A 6513-nucleotide genomic window follows, 5' to 3' on the forward strand; every position below is an offset into this window, starting at 1 on the left:
AGAGCATTCCGGGGAGAGGGAGCAGCAAGTACAAAGGCCCTGGCGCAGGGCTGGACCTCTATGAGGTGGGTATGGTCTTGTTCCTGGCTACATCCCCAGCAAAAGGTGTGGCAGTGGACACATAATAGAGTTTAACCATTATAACATGGATGGATCAAAGGCCCGGGTATGGGCTTCAGGAACAATTTGCTCAAGGCTCAAATTATGGCCTCAGGGTTGCTGCCTCCATTACCTGTTGGCTTTATTCTCAGACAACTTTTCTCCCTGTGGTCCAAGAGAGCAACTCAGCTTCAATTCTTAGGAGCAAAAATCTATTTCTCAGTATTCCTAGAGCCCTGAGTCCTCTCCAGCCAGAGGGAGGATGAGCCTAGGCAGGCACTTCAGGCTGTAAGAGGTCTATTCCTCTAAACTGTCGATGTTCCCTACAAGAGCAAGAGCAACCAACAACATCCCTACACCAGAGGATATTCTCCCTCCAGGAGCGGTGAACACCAGCCACGCCCTTAATCCCGGCCAGGTCTCCAGTCCTTGGGCCACACCCTCGCTGACATCCACTCCCATCTGCCCTTTGTCTGCTAGTGCACCGCTGTATGCCCTCAGGCCTCCTGAGGTTACTCCCTCCCTTGAGCCCCTTTCCCTACCCAGTTAACGTACCCCAGCCCTTCAAGCCAAGCCCTCAGTCGGACCCTCAGGCCACGCCCCCCTCGGTGTCTTGGGCCAAATCCCCCCCACCCCCTGATCAGGACCCTTTGCTTAGGCCACACTCCTTTCTTGAACCTCTGACCTCAGAGCTTGCTCCTGTCCTTACCCTTCCTGGAGTGGCTGGGACCCCCACAAGCATGTTTGTGGCCTGGCATCCGCACAGCCCGCAAGAGGGCGTGTATTCCTCTCAGGTTATGGCAGGAACACGTGGATTGGACCTGGAGCACAAAGACCTGAGGGGTCACTATGGCCACACTCCAGCCTCAGGACCTCCCTCCCAGGACAGGGGATCAGCATCCTTCTCTCCGGACCTTGGCTGGGGAAGAACTGCCTGAGCTACAATGGCCACATACCTGCTCCTGCAACACCCATGTGAGATCCCCCCTCCTTCCTTTCCCCTCTGTGAGGACCCTCAGCCTCAGACTCCTGGTCGCTTTAGCAATGCGGACATAAAAGAGGCATAAATCAACTATGGAAGAGCTTCAGCAGGTCTGCCATGTCCTCAGAAACCTGCGAGGGCCATCTGGTTCAGATATCTTTGGTTGCCTCATGTATTTTGATACCGTCTACATATTAGGTGTTCAATTATTATCTATTCAATGAAGGGCTGAAAAAAAACAAATCAATGTTTTACTAAATAAATAAATCCATGGTCTGGCAGGTTCCTCTCTGGGGAAATGTGCTCAGTCTCCTGCACCGTCATCAGTGCCATTGCCCACTGCGAGCATCGTGTGAGCAAACATTGTTTTCTTGGTCCGTTCAAAATTGAGAGGAAGAGGTAAACGTTTTGGAGGGTGCACCTCACATGCAGCCAGGAAGCCAATGGCCTCTCCACGATGTCAGGATGGAGATCGTCTCACCTCACAGCTTTAAGTGCCAGTTGGCTGGCCGCCCACCTGGCTTAGACACTGGAATTTAACTTCAGCTGTTTCTGTTTCCCCGTGTGTTTTCTGGTCTTCTTTTCTTGAGATTTTTGCCACCAAGTCTTTCCATTCATTATAAAAATATTATAGGTCATGTTTTCTGGAGGATATCTGAAACAAAACACACATAAACTGCACTACACATTCCTACCATCTACTCCCTGAGAGACTGATGTTTGTGAGCGGGGAGGATTCCGTGCCCTTCCCATCAGCAAATTGGTGTGTGAAATTCATTCTGCCTCTGGCATCACGGAGCCTCTGGGGAAGTCCCCCGCCCTTCCTCATCACCAGCACAGGCTCCCCCAGCTTTGATCCATCTCTGTGGGATGGAACCACTTCCTCACCACTTTTTTTTGGTACCTCCGAGAAAAACAGAAGGGAAATGGTGAGTCTGATGGATGAGCCCCAGTCAGAACTAGGAAGTGGGTCAAGCTTAGGAGCTCTTTGATTTTGTCTCTTGAACTTCTGCCATATTTGGGGCTCCCCTTGGACTTCAGGGGACCCGTTTCTGTCTCAGAGGAGAAAGCTGGATGTGTGGTGGTGGTGGCTGGCTTGAGGGAGTGACCAGTCCTAGGAGACTTGGCATTTTACAGGACATTTTGTGGAAAGCAATGACACTCTTCTGGGGAAATTTATCTATTTTTATTCTTTCTACAGCTGCACCTGAGGCATATGGAAGTTCCCAGGCTAGGGGTTCAACTGATGCTGCAGCTGCTGGCCTACACCACAGCCACAGCAACACCAGGTCCTTAACCCACTGAGCGAGTCCAGGGATCAAACCTGCATCCTCATGGAGATTATGCTGGGTTCTTAACCCACTGAGCCACAAAAGGAACTTCTTTTGGGGAAATTTAAATACTGCAGAGTCAAGGGTGGGCAGGATGGGGCATGGACACTTCACCCCTCATCACATGCCACAGCGCCCTTTCTCCGTGGATGAGCTGACTACCCAGCACAGTGCTGGGGAGGACCTGAGAGGCCTTGGGGGCTGCTTTGCCCCATGACCAGGAATGTGTATCCCAAGGGATGTAAGTCAAGGCACATAATTTCAAGGTGCAATTACTGCAAATACAGGATCTTCTAAACTCTTCACTTTCCAGTGCCTGCTCCTGGTTAGAATCACTATGCTTGAGCCCTCTCATCAGGGGGACAAGTGAAATATGTAACAACTGGAACAGACAGACACTGACAGTCAAGCTGGCCACTGCTGCAGCAGAGCCCTGGAGGGCCACTGCTGAGCCAGGCATTAACCCTTCATTTGCAGGATCATGGGGAACACTAGGAAGTCTGGGAAGGCGCTGGGGAGGGTAAGACCAACCAGTAGAGGCATCTTTCAGTACACAACAACCAGGGTGGCTACAGCAGTGTGAACAAACAGAACATCAGCCCTCATCTTGCCTCCCCCAGAGCCTCATCCTCCCCACAACCTTGTGGCTGCACTTTTCCTTTCTCTTCGACATCCACATTGCTATTTTCCAATCTTTCAGCCAGAGGCCATGCCACCTCCTCTTTCAGTAGCCCTAGGCAGGGGAAGAAGTGTGGCCCCATCTGGGAAGACTTCCAGAGGCAAGGACTGTCCAAGCCAGGAAACCCCAAACCCAGCTGTGCATCGAAACCTCAAGGCAGTGTCTAAAAACCAGAAGCCTGGGTCATCTGCACTTCTATGAAATACACACAACTGGGCTTAAAGGTCCCTGTCCCCCTCCTAAATCCAGGGTGAGCAGCTCAGGGCAATGGTGGTAAAACACCTGTGAGTTCTTGGAAGGAAGGTGGGCGCTAAGAGCCACTCACAATAGCTGTTTCCTCCGGATGTATGTGATCAACACCAGCAGCAGCGACACTGTGGCCACGAGGATTCCCGCCACCGAGGCAGAAGCACTAATGATGTTCCTCTGAAGGAACTGCAGAAGCTGTGCACATGGCATAGTCCTACTCGGAACACCTAAATGACAAGACACATGGCTGAGTATGCAGAGGCTGTAGGGACAACTGGTTAGTTCTGCCCAAGTGAAAACCTTGGCATCTTAGCTGCTGGCTCCAGAAGAGCTCTTGGGAAAGACACTGGCTCTGTTAGGAAAAGACAATCACAACATATTTGGTTGTGGAGGTGAGGTACCGAGGGTATGAGCTGGCCAGCAGGAAAGCAACCAGGGTGTAGGAGGTGAGGAAAGAAACAGAGGAGACAGAAGATGGAGGGAGGAGGTGGGGCCGCTACAGGAGGTGAAAAGTCCTGCTGCAAAGGTTTTTCAGAAAAAGTGGAGTCAACAGGCATAAAACAATGAAGGAATGCCATTTTCAGCAACGTGGATAGACCTAGAGATGATCATAGGAAGGGAAGTAGGTCAAAGAAAGACAAATAGCCTATGACAGCGCTTATATGTGGAATCTTAAGAAATGATAGAAATTAACTTATTTATAAAGTAGAAATAGACTTACAGACACAGAAAATAAATTTATCGTTACCAAAGGGGAACAGAGAGGACAGAAATAAAACAGGAGTTTATAATTAGCAGATACAAGCTATTATATAACAAAGCTATTATATAACAAAGCTATTATATAACAAGCTATTATATAACAAGCTATTATATAACAAAGACCTGCTGTATAGCACAGATATATATATATATACATATACATACACAAATATATTTTGAATCATATATATATATGTATTCTGAATCACATATATATGTATTCTGAAAACATACATATATGTATTTTGAATACATATATATATGTATATACATCTGAATCGCTTTTCTGTATACCAGAAAATATATCTGAATTCAGGATAAATATATATTCTGAATTATATTTATGTATATATGAATCATTATGCTGTACACCAGAAACCAACACAACATTGTAAATCAACTATACTTAATTTAAAAAAAAAAGAAAGGAGTTCCCGTCGTGGCGCAGTGGTTAACGAATCCGACTAGGAACCATGAGGTTGCGGGTTCGATCCCTGCCCTTGCTCAGTGGGTTGACGATCCGGCGTTGCCGTGAGCTGTGGTGTAGGTTGCAGACTCAGCTTGGATCCTGCGTTGCTGTGGCTCTGGCGTAGGCTGGCAGCTACAGCTCCGATTAGACCCCTAGCCTGGGAACTTCCATATGCCGTGGGAGCGGCCCAAGAAATGGCAAAAAGACAAAAATAAATAAATAAATAAATAAAAAATAAAAAGAAAGAAAGAGGAGTTCCCGTCGTGGCACAGTGGTTAACGAAGCCGACTAGGAACCATGAGGTTGCGGGTTCGATCCCTGCCCTTGCTCAGTGGGTTAACGATCCGGCGTTGCCGTGAGCTGTGGTGTAGGTTGCAGATGCGGCTCGGATCCCGCGTTGCTGTGGCTCTGGCATAGGCCGGTGGCTACAGCTCCGATTGGACCCCTAGCCTGGGAACCTCCATATGCTGCGGGAGCAGCCCAAGAAATAGCAAAAAGACAAAAAAAAAAAGAAAGAGAGTTGAATTGAGTTTTCAGTCTTAAGCTTTTCACAGGGTACTGATACAACCTCTTATCTTCAGCCCCTCCTCTCTCCTACCCCACTCCCAGCTTCAGGAAATTCTGTCATATACATAATCTGCCTCCAGTGTACAGGACATCATATTGCCAAGATGATCCCAAGCTCCTTCCAGCCTCTAGGGACTTGCAGAAATCATGAGGGTGGATCTGGAATGCCACTGTATGTGGGCTTGAGAGCACAAGGCAATCTTAGCTAGATCTCAAAGGAAGGAGACACCCACCTGACACTGGGGACACAGAGCTTCTGTCACTCCACTTGCAATGGGGCCAAAAAACGAAAAAGAAATCAGGGAAATGGGATCCAGAGGGCCAAATTCCTGGAGTTAGTTTAATTCACAATTTTAATTGCACATTGTATGCTTTTGTGAATAAATTGAAGGTGGGCTGACATTTAGTCTGTTAAAATACCATGAAAGGCAAACAGATGCATTCTGAAGTCACCCATATTTAGGTTCTTATTTAGCTCAGACTCTATAGATTATTACTTGGACTGCTTGCTTCTTGGAGTGCTCCTTTATCTGTGGTAGTTAACGGCTCATCACTTACATCCCTGTTGAACAGAGAAGATTCTTTCTCCCTCTTCTCCTCTGCAATGTGACCTACAAAAGGCAAAAGAGAAAACGTGTTCATCAAAAAACAACCATCAGCCTGTGATTAGTTCTGTTTTCATGAGGACAGTAAATACCTCCAGAGTCAAAGTGAGGAGTGAGGATTTTGGAGAAGGGTCTAAATGTACATTGGTGTTTTCTTTCTGTTTATTTTTTTAATCTAACAAATGCCTGGGTAGGCTGAGGCCATGGGTCTCAAACTGCAGTGTGTATCAGAATCACCAGGAGGTCTTATTAAATAAAACACAAAGTTTCCATTGTGGCTCAACAGATTACGAACACAACATAGTATCCACAAGGATGTGGTTTGACCCCTGGCTTTCCTTGGTAGGTTAAGGATCTGGCATTGGTGCAAGCCGTGTCATAGGTCGAACACGCGGCTTGGATCCAGCATTGCTGTGGCTGTGACATAGGCCAGCAGCTGTGGCTCCATATAGGCCAGCAGCTGTGGCTCCAATTCGACCCCTAGCCCAGGAACTTCCATAAGCAACAGGTGTGGCCTTAAAAAGAAAAAAAACACAAACACAGATCACTGGGCTCCACCTCAGAGTTTCTTTTTCAGTAGGTTGGGGGTGGGAGGGCATCTGAAAATGTGCATTTCTCACAGACCCTGAGTAACGCCAATGCTGGTTCAGGGACCACACTTACAGGACTTATCAAGAAACTTTCAACAGTTGCTGAGCCTTCCTGACCCCCATTCTCCACGAGTATAAAATAGGGGTAATAAGACCTACCTCACAGATAGCCTAATGTTC

General features: G+C 47.7%; 1 long non-coding RNA gene across 1 annotated transcript; it reads right to left on the reverse strand.

The window, feature by feature from the left end:
• Positions 1-1296: 1296 nt before the first annotated feature.
• LOC125126802 (uncharacterized) lies at positions 1297-5743 on the reverse strand. The gene is made up of 3 exons (XR_007134786.1): positions 5636-5743; positions 3417-3567; positions 1297-1736 (listed from the first exon to the last, which is right to left on the reverse strand). It is a non-coding gene; the product is annotated as an uncharacterized LOC125126802 (long non-coding RNA).
• Positions 5744-6513: the final 770 nt, after the last annotated feature.

This window comes from Phacochoerus africanus, chromosome 5 (assembly GCF_016906955.1).
Source record: "Phacochoerus africanus isolate WHEZ1 chromosome 5, ROS_Pafr_v1, whole genome shotgun sequence".
Classification (NCBI taxonomy): Eukaryota; Metazoa; Chordata; class Mammalia; order Artiodactyla; family Suidae; genus Phacochoerus; species Phacochoerus africanus.